Source organism: Aptenodytes forsteri, unplaced genomic scaffold (genome assembly GCF_000699145.1).
Source record: "Aptenodytes forsteri isolate BGI_AS27 unplaced genomic scaffold, ASM69914v1 Scaffold289, whole genome shotgun sequence".
Taxonomy (NCBI): Eukaryota; Metazoa; Chordata; class Aves; order Sphenisciformes; family Spheniscidae; genus Aptenodytes; species Aptenodytes forsteri.
This window is the reverse complement of record NW_008795025.1, coordinates 2,787,002-2,805,870: the sequence shown is the minus strand read 5'-3', so window position 1 is coordinate 2,805,870 and position 18,869 is coordinate 2,787,002.

The window sequence follows — 18,869 nt, the reverse complement described above, 5'->3', positions numbered from 1 at the left end:
CATTGGTTTGATTAGTCCTGCTGCAAACTCAAAGTGTTTCTATACTCATACCACTCAAAGTTATGTCACACATCCACCCTTTCCCCAAGCATCTGTTGCACAACAGTCACAGTAGTATCAGCTGTTTAAGCTCCAAGACAGATGAAATTAGAATCCACAGAATTAGCAACAAATAGAACAAAAAAATCATTTTATTAGGTTTAACAATGAAGTTTTAAATACAAAAAAAAGCTTCATTTAAATATGGTCCTTAATTTAGATTCTCTTCTCTTACCCTAGAAAAGGCTTTACCTGGATAAACAATTAAGTGACATCATTACTCTTTTTTAAGAAGACACTACCCACACAACACTTTCACTATCATGTGTGCGCTCACATTCTGAATGACAAAACCATCTTATTGCTGCTTTTATGTACCTCATTCTCTGACTTCGGGGGCAAGCAGAAAAGAGAGAGAGGTAACGTTAAGGTAATACATAGTAAGGCTCTGCCTCATTCATATCTTACTCATTTTCCAGCTATCAAGATCCCTCCCTCATGGTGCTTCAGTACCTAGTGCTCTCCTCTTTAATCTCAAGAACTGGTACAACTCGTAGCTTCCATTTCTTTAGATGAGATAAAGAAAAAAAACCCCAAAATCCAGGAGAATATCCTTCTCCAGGACACAAACTACTTGTTTACCAAATCCTATGACAAAAATCAAACTATTAGCTCAGTTTGTTATCAACCTGCAACAACAATAAAGTTCAGCTCAAAATTGAAGGTTTTTAAAATTAGTTACACACAAATAGGAAGGAGATCCTTACTGTTCTGACTTCCACCATTCAAAAGCCAGCTATAGTCAGTGGACTGACTCATAGCCAATAGTTAACCAGTAGATACCATAGCACAAGGCAACAAATTTTAGCACTAGCATTGGTACACAGCTGCAAGCAGTAGCAGATCCTGGCCCTTGCACAATGCAGGCATGAATCAAGCAGAAGGAAAGAATCATTACAGGCAACAAATGGAGTAAGCCAAAAATGTGAACATGTGTACATGCTATTTAAGTTTAGCCTGGGGTTGTAAAAGGTTTGCTTTCTTCTAACAAAAGGTCTCTCCAGCAGAGTTTGAGCATTAAAAGACAAAATGTAGGTTCACTAAGGAAATAACTTAACTGCACAAGAACTGAAGAAGTTTCTGCTCACAAACTGCTTACAAATTATCAGGTTCCCAGAGCTTCTTTCTTCAGAGACCACCTACAAGCCTTTATTCTGTTTTGTAGTTCTTTAGAAAGGACGTTGCACAGAAGAACGTTTTATTCCTTTGGATCTGGCTATTATTTTACAATTGCTGTCAGAACAGACTGAACATCTGAAGTGATGATGTATGGTTTGTTTTTCCTCCCATATGCCAAAAGGGTAAGCATTAGGGAACAAAATTATTTTAGCACAGCAAGTACATTGAGTATAATAAGGTTTTGCCCTCCTAAGTCTCCCTCTCCAGAATTCAAGCCTACCGACAGTTTAGCCTGGTTGAGCAACATTTCTTCAAATATCTGAAGAAGAAATCCAGGCTTGCTCAGTCAGGATCCTGAGGAGGATCCTTCCTCACCACAAACACACAAAACAGGAGAAATCATAACCTAGAGACATTTTTGAAAGATAGGAACTACTGATACTTACTTCCATGAATAAGTAGTAAAAAGAGGGCAAAGAAAATAAATAGGAATGCTTTAAACTAGAAGCAGATACTTTTAATTAACTAGGCAGTTCTATAAGATGATAACCTTTCCACAATTGGCTTTTCCAAGACTCCCACCACACGGCCATGCAGCTATCAGTTTTGTTTGCAAACAAGAGGAGTAGTAAATGATTAATGTCATGTTGATTAACTGATGCTCAGTTTGCAAAATATTTTTGTTGTGAGTTAGATGTGCAGGCACGATGTCAGTGGAACTAACAAAGGAAGAATGCATCCGTGGACAACAGAGCATGCAACAGTGGAGCACTGAATGCTGCTAGCATGAGCTTCAGGATCCAAATATTCTTTTCAGAGGTACTCAGATCCACAGTTTTGCTTTGTTTCTGGATAATGCAAACAACACATGAACAGGGAAGAATTATTACGGACTGCGCATCAGCAAAAATATCACAACACACTCACTGTGAAAAGTGTCTAGAAGCTGCCTTTTATATTCTTAGTTTTAAATTTTTTAATTTTTTTTATTTTAAATAAGGCAACACTAAAAATTCCAGCAGAAGACAAACTTGAAGAAAATCATCATAATAATCTACAAACTGACCCATGTGGGTGGCATACCTTCTCTCAGAATAGAAAAAGTACTTCACAGGAAACAGATTTGGGAAAAATTTTTAAATAAAATTTTATGTGCAACTGCACACTTGCAAATTCTGAAACAGAGATGACAACTGACAGCATGAGCTTTGTTACTGTCAATAGGCTACAGGAACTCTTGTCACTAACAATCACCACAACTCGCACGCCAAAAGCACATATAAGAAAAAACAGTGATTAAAACTGAGACTGAGGATCTAGACTGAATATTCTGTGTAAACCTACACATCACACGTGGATGTAAAGAAAACTCAAATATCCATGCAACTCATCGAATAATCTTCCATAGGCATTAAGTGCTAGAGTCAAAATCATGAACTGCCAAATCAAAAACAAGATGATCAAACCATCCTAGGACAGATTTTTAACAAGCGAGAGATGACAGAGTACCAACTGTTGCTGAGTAACAGCCTCCAAATCCACAGAATTAAAGACTCAGTACATACACCTGCCTCAACTGCACACTTGCTTTGTACAGTAAGACAAAAAAGACTTATATTTAGGGAAAAGAAGGCAAAACTCCTCCCACATTGAATGCCTGACCTTCTCATTCAGGAAGAAGAAAACACTGTTGAGAGAACACTTTACCATATTTTTTGTAAAGCCGTTAATAGACAATGAGGATCTTTCCTGAACAAGACACACAATATCTTAGTCTGTTTTAAAATTCAGCTTTCAGAGAGATGAGTACAGTCCTTACCAGTAACACCTGTGATGACAATATTTCAATGATGTTCTCTGTAATTATTCTTTTTTTAACATCATGCATCGATATGGAAGTTTGCACCGTTGCTATAGAAATGGTGCTAACAGGAAAAAATCTAACAGCATATGAATTGCCTATATTTGGTATGATGACTATTATGTGGAACTACAATAGACATTTGGGGAAGAGAGCTGGATTTTCTGCCCATGCCACTACCCCCTGCATTCATTTATAAAAGTGTGTCAAGCTTAGAGTATCCAACTTCTACAAGCAAACAATACACAAACCAGTTAGTTATCCATCCAAGCATCCACATCTTTCCCACATTTCTAACTCCCTTTGGAAGAACCTCAGTAAACCAGTCAACTAATGAGGGAGCAGGTAAAGACCCAAATGCCAATAATTTAATATCAAATATTTTTCTTCACCCAAGACCAGTCAGTAACTGCTGACCACCAAAGCATCTGCCTAATAAAACATGATACAGAAACTGAGCAAATCCAAGTTAATTCACACAAATCCAGGACTTCAACAAACCAAATGGATGTTAGAACCTTGTTTTAAATGTTCAAGAGCAACCAGATAAATTCACAGAGGATTTGTCAGCTGGCCCAATCAGATGTCAATGACCTACTCAAAGCACTTGAAATTGGAGACCAAGCATACATTCACTTCAACTGAAATAATTTAGAGTGAACATTTTCATGAAGGAGGAAAGTATATTTTTAAGATGGTTTCAGACTTTTTTCTTGTCATCAAAACAGAAACTTACAGTAGATTGCAGGGAAATCTTGTCTCTTTAGATACTCAAGGCAGACAGGAATTTATTTGAAGGCCTGAAATTCTGGTATACCCACCTTACTTCTTGTGCACTAACAACAACAGTTGAATCACCAGAAAAACTAAATGCCATTTCAGGTAAATGGACAGTATAAGAGAGCCCTGCTGCAGCTATTTCTAAGCCATCTATCTACATTATTGATGAAAGGATCTGCTCTAAAGAAGAAATGACATAATAAATATCTACAGAGTTTGTAGAACTTGTGTAACTGATGTAGAATACAATGTTTTCCAGAAGACATCAAAAAGACTCTGAGATGTAGCACAAGCATTAATTTGAAGAGCATAGCTGGCAAAGCACGAGAACCAACTATGCAAAAACATCTGTATACCTCTAATGGTAGTAAAGGCAAGCCTCAAATTCTTGTTACAAAACAGGGAAAAAGACAAATTGCAGGGGAAAGATTAATGATAAAGTTCTTTACAGCACACATGACAACTTTTATTGTAATTATTATTTAAACTAACCAGGGACCAAGGAAATCAAATAATTTCTCAAATTACTTCCTAAGGAGGTAGAAGCATGCTATTTTGTTTGTGAGCCATGCTTCAAATGAAGAATGCAAAAATCATTAACTGCTAAAAAGGTGCATATATCCTTTTATTCTACACTGGATTTAGTGGCAATATGATCAACAAGCCAGGAAAGGAGAACACAAACCTGGACACAGTTTACTGGCATTAAAGTAGTAAAGGCACAAGATGCACGTGTACACACAATGCTGATTGGCCTGCATGGTTTGACAGGCACAGAAAGGCTGTAGACACTTAAGCCAAGTGAATAGAGCTAAACATGTTCAAAGCAGGGACATGCATTTCCTTCCAGATCTCACAGAAAGCATGAGGAATCCTGCAATTTTTATATGCCTCTAAGAGCATGGCAACTGCTGACAGAATAGCAGCATTTGCTGGTCTTTTCAGAATTTAGGAGTCAAGTCCAGTTCATTTACCCCACACACAAAGATTCCAGTATGCCTTCGATGCAGTGTGTCAAGCAAGATTTAAGATTATTCCAGCACTCTGAACTCGGTACAGTAAGTTCACAAGTGATATCCTACACAAATTCTACTTGGATATTTGAGATATTCAGTGGATGACTGGGTAATTATTATGCAAATGTATCCTTCAGCTTATGAAATGCAGCTGTGTCCATTTCTGCCAAATCAATGGATGCATGCATTAAAAATTGATTTAAGTGCAGAGACATGCAAGCTGAAAACTTGGGTCCAAGAGCAATGACAGAGATAGCCTGTACACAGTATAGTTTCAATAGAGATTTGGAGGAATGGTGTTTTGAATGTAAATCTACTCTTTTACAGCAGGCAACGCTATTTCTTCTTAAGGAAATCATGCTGTTTAACAGTTCATTTAACTAAAAAGAAAATTATATTCATCTTTGTGTTAATCTTTTAACTGATAAAAAGTATATCTAGAATGCTATAACACAAGAAAGTCCACACCATGAGATGGCAAGGTATCACAATTAGGAACACAAAACCCATTATGATGTGACCATTCAGTGATGTTAACTGTATCTTTAAAAAGCTCACAGACTGGCACCTTCCAAAAAAATCCACTATAAACTGCTACTTTAGTTAGTACTAACAGCTGAAATCTCTAATCTTAGCACACTGATTAGAAAATGCTTTGCTTTCCTTTCTAGGATCACCAAAACCATCACAGTGCTAAAACAAAGGAGTAGTGCAAATCTTGGGGAAATCACAATTAGAACAAAAGCAAAGATCCTCAGACCCTAGAACACCTACCAGGTAAGCTTTTCTGTTCTCTGGCAACTTCTGGCAGGAAACTTTGCAGGAGTTCTGCCCTAAGTTTTGCACACCCCCCCCCCCCCCCTTCTACAGAGAGGGGATCTTCTGGCCCAGACTAATCAATAGCACTGGCTTACTCTTAAGCAACAAAGATTAGCCATTCTGGACAAAGCAATGAAAGCTAATTCTTCACCTCATCTAAATGAAAATACAACACTTCTTTGAGACCCTGTCATGCCCTGTATTGCTGCCTTAAGAGTTTTAGTTGAAAAAAAAAAAAAAAGTCTATTTCAGCCACCCAAATAAATACACAGCTTGGCCAAGACGAGCATTTTTGCTGTCATGCAAGATTCACCTTGAATAGGAGGAAAAACATGAAAAAAAGGCCATGACTAACACAGAGAACTGAAAGGGTCTGAGGAACAGTTTTTAAATATTTGGAACCAGTAGCCTAAGTTACAATTTGGACAAGGATTTGATACCGCTTCATCATTACTGATATTAAACCATCCTTGTCCTGGAGGTACAAAGAAAACTGTCAACATAAGAAATGTAAGTGGACACTGCACACCAAACAGGGAGTAGCCTTGCTTGAAGCAAGAAAAAAGCCCCAGTGAAGAGAAAGCTGTGCTGGGAAACAAACAGAGCTGGGAGAGCTGGACAGGGAACCCAGTTGCCAGCAGGACATTTTGTTGCCCTGCAGAGGTAGATCACAGGCCATAGGCTGCCAGTTGGAGAACCCTGTTGTGCAGAATCGTGTGCTTTTAAATTCTGCACCATTTAAGCATTTTTAATGCCCAATCATTGCAAGTTTAAGACAAGTTACCTTATCATTGCAATATTGCAGCAAGGAGCAAATTCGATTCCTGGCTCAGAAATTGTGTAAATTTGCAATTCCAGAAGGTATTATTTGATGACATATGAGATATATTAAAATACTTTACATTACAGTATTTTCAAATGGTTCTACTAATAAACTGTCTTTGCCATGCCCTGAGCAACAGTGTGGACTAGATGACACATAGGTGTCCCCCCTAAAGTATTATCATTCTATAGTTTAAAGAAAACACAAAAGACATTAACAATCTAATTAAAACAGTGTGTTAGGTTCAGAGAGAAAGAAGTATATTCAAATATACTGATCAAGCAGAATCAAACCACAGTCTACTTCATTTCTTGCTCTCTTGATGATGTGAGTTTTATGTAAATTTTTTAGATTCCAAAAAGAGTAGATAAACATTACAAAAAAGCTTGAGATCTGTTTGAACATGTTTGAATCTCCCCTTATTTCCTTCTAGGAAGATTTGGTAAAATTTGGCTTCAAGCCTCCAACAAAAACATTCTACTTCATAAGAAATACAAAGATGATCCTGCAGAATAGTCACAGAAAGCTATTTTAAAATGCACCACTTCAAGCAATCAACTTGTAGCATGGGTATGTTCTCCTAGCTAGGAAAAGCAGCAGTGTGATGGATACTCAGATAGCCCAGACAAAGATGTTACTCACGTGGCCTCTCCCCTCCAACATTAACAAGCACCAGAGGTAGATCACAGTCCATTTCGTCCTTCCTGAAAAGCCATCAGAGAAAAGCAAGACTGCCAAACATGCATACACAGGTTCAGAGGTGAGAAAGCCCATGGACCCCAGAATGAGAAATGAAGTGTACTGGCGATGGAAGGCCATAATCCAGGAATAGGAAAGAAAAGCTGCCACCTCTCATGTTGTAAGATAGAGTCCAATGAGAAAGTAACAGCAGATCAGGGGTATCATGGAGGGGCAGAAGCAAAGAGAGAGAACGTGCAAGCCCTGTCCGCATCCACTTCTCCTAGCCCTGCTAGGCCTTTGACAAAAGGTTTCATTGTGTTTTGATACTTGGTGATACTGCAACACTTCATGGTGCCACCACCATGAGAGATTCAACTGATACTACCCATGAGAATTTGGAAAATCTGAACTACAAATAATTTGGTGAAAGAAATTAATATATGGATAAATTTTTCTACAGTTAAAAAAATATATTTTAACTAAATAAATTCAGATGTTTCAGTGTTGTCTCAAAGCAAAGATCATCCATATTAGTGAATATTTAAAAACAAAAACAAAACCACACGACACACAAATTAGTAATTCATTTCCCCATTCTATACTACCAGGAAGTGAGTTGCCTCTTACCTGCTAAAAGAATGGCTGAAAAAGCCAATACCTTGGCTGCACTTTGAAAATACTTCAATTTTTTAGTTAGTTTCATATTCAGCTTGCCAAGTTGAGGAGGTCCATTTTGGTCATGAATGTTATTTAAACATAAAGGAGAGTCAGCCACATCGTAGATACAGCATTGGTACCTTACTGTTGAAGTATCACTGAAGTCACTAGCCACAACATGGTTAGTGTGTTTTTGGCAGGTGGTATGCTTTTAAGGGATAAAGCTGTTTAAAAAGTTAAGGGATTTTAATAAGCTACACAAATTTATCTTCCACTACCTCTAAGACAACAGAGAAAAACCACCTCAGCAAAAACAAACGTAGCTACCAATTTAAATGCAATATTAACATAGTGATTTACAGGATCTTTCCAATCTAAGAATCTAGTTTTTTCACAAACAACAGAGTAGGGTTTTCCAGCTGAGTTGCCTGTGGCTAATAAACACCGTAAATCTGACAAAGCTATCAAATAGCAGGCAGTGGGGCTGCTCTACCACAGAGACTGCCACATGAGCCAGCTCCCTCACTGAGGAACGAAGCAAACTCAACATCAATTCACTCTGGGACCCAATTGCATGCTCAACCCAGCCCCATCCCCAAAAAAGAACACAATTTGCAAACGGCATCTCCAACCTAGGCAAGACCCCTTTTTCTCTTCCAAGACAGGTTTTCTTATTTTGAGGATTGTTACATTAAAAAACGTGGGCCTTCTCTGCATTAGAGGAGATGCCAATTATGAATTCCAAAAGATTGCAATTTTCTTCCTGTAAGCAAAGCACTTCTACCAACGTTAGGAGAATCATAAATACAGAAAAAGCCACAAAGAAATACCAATCAGCTAGTCTAATGCTAAGATCATAGAAACACGCCCTATTGCCCTAGGGAAAAAAAAGATATCCAATCCCATTAATGACTGGAATGTAATAGGGAAAGATGACACCAGAGAAAGTGACCAGCAACAAAAAGTTCAGTTGCTGAAGCCCATCACTCCTCCTCATCTTCCCTCCTTCACTCCGACAAATAAAATCAAGAAGATATCCATGACATTCAGTACCAGTCCACACAGAAATCTGACACCTAAAAGCAACACAGAAACTCCAGCACATCCCAAGACAGCAAGGGAAGACTGTCTTTTTTCCTGTTCCCTGGAAAGATCTCACTTCTGTCCATATCCTTTAGCTCCATTACTGCCCAATTCTGTTTTCCACTTAAGACACTCGCTTCATAGAGAGAGGGGAAGAAAAAGTATGTAAATCCATGGATTTTTTCTAAGTCATGAAAATAAGAGCGAGGTTTTTTTTAAAAAATAGGCACAGCAGAAATAATTACTTAAAACCCTTGACTTTTCTACAATATACCTTTGTTTACAAATAAACGAAGGATTTAACAAGTGTCTTGTGGGCAAGACATCTTTCATGTTAGCTACATGCACTATTTATCAAACTTCCCTTTTTAGCAGTATCACTTAACATAGGCTAACTAGATTTCTATGTCTATCTAACTTAGCTAACACAAATATGACACACCTCTGAATTATCATATTACTATATAGATCTGCACAACAGATTTCACATTTTCCTAAGCTATCCTTTATAAAAGGCTTTTTGGCCTCAGCAATACCCTTTCAATTAGTGTCTTTATTGTCTTATAACTAAGTTATAAAATTCAGATCAATAATTATTCCTCAACAAAACCCTGTCAGCCTCAAATCATTAGCATATACACCTTCGTTACTGTAAGTCTAAATTTGTTTAAGAATTCATACCCATTTTGCATATATTCACTTTGGACTTATAACAAGCACATGCTCTAAGTATACAACTCTGTTTCCACACCCATGGGCATTTCCAGTTTTCTCCCATAAGCTAATCAAATTGAACAGGGAAGGCACACAATTTCACAGGACAAAAATCCCCAAGATTCTTGGTAAGTTTCTTTAGATGCCCTGGCATAACATCACCTTATATACTTTAAAACTTTTCATTGTACATACAAAAAATAATTTGTGATCACATAACAACAAATACGCAGATACTTCTTTTCCCTCTCCTAGTCATACAGCATTCGTTACCAAAAAGAAAACAGTTCTGATTGCTGGTCTCTAACAGAATTTTTAGACATATCTCTTTAACAGCCAAAGTCCCTGAATGCCAGCTTATACACAGATTTGTATGAATACTTCTTTTAAGAGAAGTTAAATTACCTTATCTGAAACATGAACTAGGTCTTAATGAAGAAGCCTTTCCACCACTAAGACAGCTTCAGAAGAGTCAAGGATTGACTTTTCAGAAGTATTAAACACAAGTCACGGCATGAAATACAGTTTGAGTTCAGTCATCACACAGGCCCTATCCACATTCAAAAAAAAAGTGTCAGCAAGTTAATTAAGTACAAGGGCAAGCCATTACATGCAGACACTAAGGAAGCAATATCTGCAAGCAGGTCCTAAGTACACTATCTGCTTATGAAAAGCTGCCATTCTTCAAAGGTAAAAAATACTGTACCTCAAAAGTAGTTTTTCCACTTCTTTAATATCACTTTAATATGCCTTCAACTTTATAAAACACTGTACATCCGGCACCCATCTCAAGTGAAAACAGTATCAAGCTTGCCTTTTTGTTTGATCTCCTGACTACAATTTGGTTAACATCATTTTCCTCTCCAAATTCCTTTAGAAGTATTCTGTGTGGACACTTTGAACACTTAATATGTATTGCCAGTATAGCTAAACAACTTCCACCAATAAAATAACTTTCTGCAGCATAGCTAGATCTACACAAGGGCTTTATGGAGTATAAAAAAAATAACCAAAGAATCACAGTCTCATACTGCGATTAGACTTGGTATTACTACATTTGGTACATTTGTAATGAAGACCTTGTCCAACATAACACAATACATACTTGTTTAAAGTACCATTAAAAATTATCTATTACCATGACTGGAAAGGCCGTACACTAGACTGGATTAGAAAAAGTTATTGTCTACTAGTAAGGAGAAAAGCACTTTTAGCAAGGCATATCACTAAGAATACCAAAATCTATTATCAAAGAGTTATCCGGTAAAATCCGTTCAAAATAAATCCAAAATAGGCCCAGACTGGGAGGGGAGGAAGAAAAAAAAAAAGGAGGATTAGAAGAAATTATGTATCATCAATAGGGCAATCAACCAGCATAGGGTGGCTAGCCAAGCACTTTTCAAACAGGAAGTAGCAAAAACATTTCTACTACAGAGGGACATTTGCTATTATCATATTGTCATAAAATGGAAAACAGTTTCATTAGCAACTGCACACCTGACACCATCCATGCATGGCATATTAAAAAGTAATAATAATGAAGCCTTATACCCAGGTAATGTTTATCCTCATCCTATCTTAAGGCAGACCTGCAAGGCCCAGGTTTTATCTGCCCTAACAAACATGTCAAGTTTCAGGCTGCTCACCGTCCACCACATTCATGGTTCTTAGAAGCACAGGGTTAGTGTGTAGCTAAGAAATCTTGCTAAGCCTTCAGTAATCTTGCACTCTGAGCTCCAAAAGATACTTGAAGATCACATCAACTGTATGGAAGGACTGAAATCAATAGATTCTACTCTTCTTATACATTATTCCTTTCCAAAATGCCTGTTGGTATATTTCCATAAAAGTTTGATCAATAAGAATATCACAATTATTTAAAGGTACTTACCAGACAAGCCTGACAACTAACGCCCAAGCAAATTGGTCAGTCTAAGAATACGTGACTATTATTCTAAAAATAAATGAGATAGCTGCCACTACTCAGGTATACTCACCAATAATAATTTCCCACATGGGAAAACTGGCTGGTAATCAAAGACAAGGCTGTTAGCGGACTGGTCTGGACTTGCTAGCAACGGCAGCACAGTTCAGGTGCCCTTTAACCACACAGAGAAAGTTAATTATGTAACAGAGTAGGAGAGGAAATACAATGATTACGAGTCATCCACCTAACCATATGCTTTGTCAATACACCTCATGATATTAGAGTTACTAATTAGTGACAGCACAAAACAGTGATGCATTAAGGGGAAAGAGAGTAGTCCAAACCTTCAAGTCATTTTTTCTTTTATTGATTTAGCACTTCAAACAATTTATGTGCATTTTGAAATCCAAAATGTACACCTAAAACTATGCAATGCTACCAGCATTCTAACACATCACACAAGTAAGTTGATTGCAGATGCTTTTGGAATCCCCAAAATACTTTACAGGCTTCTGGATTAGTTTTGCTTGATCAGACAAATGGCTGTATTACAAAGCTTCCAGTAACACCATCATCATTCCCAACTCACTCCACCAGCCTACTGTAAAAGATGCAGCGACTGTTAAGTTTAGCTCTATGCAAAAGGAATTTTCAGAAATGTCACAAGGATCCTATAATGCCTCAAATATTTCTGTGTGAAATCTGAAACTAAGAAGTTTTTCCTTACTTGCAAACCCAGCTAGGGATTCAAGATAGACTTGAGCTTGTACTCTAACAACAGAAATCAGCACTCCACAAGCTCAGCTATAACCAAAGGGACAACGGATCCACTTAATTGATTTCAGCTGGTTTATGGAAACTCCAATTCTTACTTGCCAGTCATCTCCACTATTAATTGCTTTTTTCCATTCCTTTCTCTGCCACGACATCAGCACAAGATTTTGCATGGCTGAAGAATAAACAGTTTGGGGGAACTATCAAACTGAAAAATAAGGCAAGGGGGGGGGAGGGAAAACGAAAAAGCTTAATTTCTTAGCTGCATAAGTTCCCTGACGCAGTTCACTCTACTAGTATTTCTGCCAAAACTGTGTGAGAAGTGAGCAGTCAATAAATAAGCTGCCCCACTGCGTGTGAGGTCACAACCTAATTCAATTACAAACCAATTTAAACCAATTACATCTGTGGAGGACCCAAACATTATCAAGCAAGTAACAGAACAGCAATTAGAAGATCAAACTAACAACTTGGCAATAAAACAAGTGGACTAGAAACACAAGCTTTTAAAGAGATTATAAATTTGAGTTTTACATGGAACTAACAGGTCACAAGTCCACCTGTGCTTACATGCCTCTTCAGACACAAATTCAGACATGAAGCTTACAAAGAAAAAACTTTGTAAATTGAGACTTTGAGCCTTTCATTGGAGGCTTCTGCCTGCCTATACATTAATCTGAAAAGGTTCTATCACAGAAAAAAATGTGCTTTGTACTAGTCCTGTTTATTCACTTATTGGTCCAACTCCAGTCACTCTGTAACATTATACCACTTATTCTAAATCTAAATGAAAATATAATACTATAATTTAGACAATTATCCCAAACCCTGGGCACCTTAATAATGTGATAAAAGCAACCCAATTTACAAATTGCATTAAGATCACTTTTTCAGGATCTCTGCCAGTTTTATCTAGCCACCATTATCTAAAAAATACACCTTCAACTTTTAAAAAAGATCAATATTCTTCTTCCCCAGCACGATCAATCTGAGCCCATCTCAATGAGAGCAAATTCCATAGTCTCAAAGCTGTCCCTTAATGAATAATGAGGGAGGCACAAATCAAACAGCTTTTAATGCCACACTACTACAATAGTCAGAGAGTTGATAGCCAGTCCTAGGTCACTTCACACTTAATTGATTGCTGCCAATACCACAGCTCCATTAGCAGAAAAAGAAGTAACACGTACATATCCCAAAGCATCAGTGCCACTGACTCCCACTGAGACGGCTCCAAAGCCAGCAAAACCTTCTGCACCACATTTTGCCTCCAAATCACTTTAAAATGGAGTTACAGCATGAAAGCCAGCATATCTCAAACTTCTCCTCTGCAACCCCCGATGCATTTCTTCTCTGCCACTCTGAGCACTTCAGCCCTCAGCCTACGGTCATGCAGTACAAGCAGTATAAGTGAAAAGATTCACGAGCTCCAAGAAATTACTAAATTGGGCTGACCGCTTTTTGGCAGAGGACCCCATAGCAAGCTTAATGATCAGTCTCCCTCTCTGCCATTTCTGCTTATCCCCAGGCATGCTGTTCTTTCTTCCTTAACAGACCCAGGCTCTCTCCAAGTTATTTTTCATTACTTGCACTATGAACTGCTATAATGATCTAAAACCAATGGGAGGAGGGGCAGAGGCGACTTCCAGCCAAATTCTGGTCAGCTCTAATCAGGTTAGGAAGCCTCAATCTTCTAGCCAAAAGATTTAGAAAACTGATTTTACTGCTTCAATATGATTGCTAAGAACAACAACTAATAAGCTAGAGTCACCAGAGGGCACTAACACTTCTACCTAATGGCAAATGCACTCCTTCAATTAGGAAGGCTGACAATTACATCCACATCATCATGTATATTTTATCTGGATTGAACTTCAGCCAGGTTGTTCTAATCCATGTTCAAATCTCAACTACATGCTGATGAGGCACCGAGCTACATTAACTGTTGTGGTCACACTTGCAATATATGGGGGAGACTTACAGTCTCCCCAGATAGGCCAGAAAAAATAGGGCAGGCACATGCCTCTCCCACTTCACTTGCAATCTAAAGCTTACATTGCCTATGAAATGTATTTGTATGTATACATATAAATGAAATTTTGAAACAGGCATGGAGAATAGGTCACAAGTCCGACACCTCAAAGAAACAGAATAACTAACCATTCTTAAGAGTTTGCACCAAGATGAATCCTACCATAGGGGACCGCAAGCAATATGTGCCTCCAAGAGAAAAAAAAAAAGAGGGGGGGGGGCTTCAATTTAACCATCAAGCAGCAACAGATGCATTGCTCTGTCAAATTTCATCAAATCAGATCTAAAACCAATGGGAGGAGGGGCAGAGGCGACTTCCAGCCAAATTCTGGTCAGCTCTAATCAGGTTAGGAAGCCTCAATCTTCTAGCCAAAAGATTTAGAAAACTGATTTTACTGCTTCAATATGATTGCTAAGAACAACAACTAATAAGCTAGAGTCACCAGAGGGCACTAACACTTCTACCTAATGGCAAATGCACTCCTTCAATTAGGAAGGCTGACAATTACATCCACATCATCATGTATATTTTATCTGGATTGAACTTCAGCCAGGTTGTTCTAATCCATGTTCAAATCTCAACTACATGCTGATGAGGCACCGAGCTACATTAACTGTTGTGGTCACACTTGCAATATATGGGGGAGACTTACAGTCTCCCCAGATAGGCCAGAAAAAATAGGGCAGGCACATGCCTCTCCCACTTCACTTGCAATCTAAAGCTTACATTGCCTATGAAATGTATTTGTATGTATACATATAAATGAAATTTTGAAACAGGCATGGAGAATAGGTCACAAGTCCGACACCTCAAAGAAACAGAATAACTAACCATTCTTAAGAGTTTGCACCAAGATGAATCCTACCATAGGGGACCGCAAGCAATATGTGCCTCCAAGAGAAAAAAAAAAAGAGGGGGGGGGCTTCAATTTAACCATCAAGCAGCAACAGATGCATTGCTCTGTCAAATTTGGCATCAAATCAACTGCTATGTTACATGTTTAATCTTTAACAAAGGAGGCTGCTCTTTACCACTGAGAAATAAGCAGGTTTTTAAACCACAAATATGATGCATACGAGGGGTTGACAAGAGCATTTCTTGACATTCTGACCAAGCAGCTCTTGAGCCTCTCGGTGTCAGGCAGAGAGGTGCACTGCAGCACACCCAGAGATTTTCTGGGACAGGAATCCTTGACTTGTTGATGTACCCAATACAGTCACAAAGAGCCAAAACACAGCCTGATTGGTGCAGCCCTACAGAAACAAGGGCAAAGCTTCTGGGACCTGCAAGGTACACAGCTTCTTTTTCTCCCAGCATTATTGCCCTGCAGTTAAACCTAAAGTGTCGCTCTTGCAGTTGGGACTGTAAGACAACACAGGCAGGGGAAGGAAAATGGAATCCCATCCTTACTTACAGAAGGACACATAATAAGCATGGAGGCTGTCGCTTCTCTGCACTGAAGTTACAGCCATGGAAAACTGACGATAAAGCTGGGATAGCAAGGATTCTGAGAGCATTCTCAAGGCATCTCCATGGGTTCAAGCAAGACACTATTTGTGCCATATGACAGTCTACAACCCATCTGGAAGCTTGTAGGGAGTTTTGAAAAGACCAGCTGTGAGTGTACTCGAGAGTGGCACACCTCAGAACAGTGAGCCCAAGAGAGTAAACATTAACCTTTTATGCATGTCAGGAACATTGTATTTTAAAATAGTACTGGCCCACTAGATTTCCCAGGGTTTTATATTTTATTATACTATAAGATTCAGTGAACAGGTCAGGTTTTCTAGACAAACTCTCCTATAAACTGAAACAGACAGGAAACAGTCTCCCTCTTCCTCAGCCAGCAAGCAGGTTCAATGACCATCATTTACACCATGCTAACTTTTGAAAGTCACAGCAAGAAGCTCCAATGTTCAGAACATACCATGCTGCTGAATACATCCTCCTCTTCTGTGACGGGGCCACCCTCTCCTTTTTCCCCCCTACCTTCTCCACTTTACACAGCTCCTTCTGACCGCACAAAGCTGCTGCCACCAGCTCACCCCAGTGACTGGACTGCCACTGCAACAGCAAGAGCTGCCAAGAGCTCTATCTGACACCCCACAACTGCCTTGCTCCAGCTCTGATTTCAGATGTCCCCTTTCTGCTCAGCAGAATACTGGGTGATACCAGCTTGCCCACAAGAACAATTCCAATGTCATTTTCCCTGGAGTCCTACGAGGCCTTTAAGGATCTTTGTGAAGGAAAACGAGTTGCAGTCACACATCCGCACATTCTAGGGGACTAAGCATACAGAGCATCTACTTAAAACACCCAACCGTAACACTAAGACTTTCTTGCTTCAGCAGTCTTAAGGTGATTAGTTCATAAACAGACAAAACATGACACCCACAAAGCTTCTGTTCATGCAATAAATACTACACACACATGAATATTAAAAGATGATTTCTACTGCAGCAGTTCCAGGAATCTAAATGTAAAGGTTATTAACATAAATGTTTTCTCATTATTTTGAAAAATGCATTTTTAAGTATCTTTTCTAACAAGGGCTATAAAACAACACTCAAATCAGAAATATACCATGCCTTTGATGTCTTATACTTCAACAAAATGCAACCAGTTACACTCCCCACCCTTAAAGGAAGTTTTCAACTCAGCTTTATTTATTGAATGAAAGGAGGAGCCCAAATGACTCAGCTCCAAGCAAGTATAAAGGAAAAGATTAATCCCTAATCTCAACGAAAAAAAAGGGGAAGAAACTGCTTAAGATAGAGGTGTGTCCTTATCAATTAAAATCTTCTAATATTCGAAGACATGTCAAGCAGAACATTAGCACACTAAGACTTCATTAGCTTTCTGAAGTCTTAAACACATTTATTACAAATATAGCCAATTTTAAAATCAAAGTTTACACAAGTAGCTGAAGTTAAACAGTTAGCCCTGTATCTTCATACTTGTTCACTGGTGATGCTGAGCAGCATCAAGGATCAATAAAATATCTAAATATTGGGATTTTCAATCTACACAGTCACCAGCAAGATACAAGTATGGAAGGGAAAAGATCTCTCAAAAAATTCTTCACAAAGGCAGGTTTCAGAGAAAAAAAAACCCTGACTGTAAACAGAATAACCTCATGAAGAGGGTTTGGTTTTTTCCTCCATTGGACTGAGGAATCAAACATTGCTCATCAAAATCCAGCAAAATAAATTACAAGGTAGAATGTTTCACAAGGGGGCTAACAGATTCCAAGTGACTGCTGTACATCTTCCACATGTATTTGCCAGTGACTGCTTGTCCCACATCTCAGCCATGCCACACTAGCATTTCAGTGCAGAATACATCTCCAGCCTTGTTGGGAGGAATATTTAATTTCAGGCTAGCAGGAGTGCTTCTTTACATACAGTCCAAACTCTAAATACAGATGTCACCAGAGGGCACTCTTTCAATTCAAGTGACCTAGCTCTAGCAAACTTCCGAGCAAGACTGCAGACAATCCACATGCAGGGATGCACAGAGGCTGTACAAAGTAGTAAGTTTTGCTTCTGCAAGAGATTTCCTTTAAAAAAAATAAAAATAACAAAACATAAATGAAACTTAATTCCTTATCCCAGAAACATGAAATATTTTTCAGAGTAACCAGAGGCACTGCTAGTAAAGATCACAAGCAATTATCAATTTCTGTACTATGGTACACTGTGGTACTTGATGGTACCAATTCACTCAAGCAGTTTTGGCACCTGTGTGGATCATATCAATTCACAGAGGCAGGGCCCAAGGTAGTACAGCTCATGTAGAGGTGTCTATGGAAGTCCTCTGGCTATATTATCATAGATACTAAACCTTACAATAATACATGAAAAAATACATCTATGTTGTCAAGAGAAAGCTCTGGGAAACAATATATTTCTCTACTGCTCACTGTTCTCTATTTGATGCTGTTTTAAGAGGGTCAAAAAATTAAACCATTTGCATGAAGATAATACAAAAGTATCAGCAGTATCAGTAGTTTTCAACCTTTGGTCCATGTACTATTTCTAATGGCCTGCTGAGACCTAAAAAAGATTAAAAAGAAAAAACTGGTGAGTTGAAGTTCATTAAACAAAAATGTGCACAACCACTAAAAAACACAATAGGTCTATATATCAAAACAGGTCGCAAACCACTGTTTGATGTGAATAGAAAGTTAAGCCCATTTTGCTTAGAAACAAAACACCACCACCATACTACTAAAATCAAGTCAGCTGCAGAGGCAGGCAGCAATAAGGAAGAAAAGAAAATAATCATTGTGCATCCTATGACATTTTCCAGTCTTGAGAGAAACTCAAAAACCGTAGGCCTACATAACACTTGATTGCCTGCTTATCCACCTATCCCATTTGAAAAGAAATAGCCTCTATCTCTTCTAGCTATCCGTGACAGCAAAGCCCCTTAGTTTAGCATAGGAACGGGGGGGGGGGGGGGGAGGGGAAAAGGACCTGTAC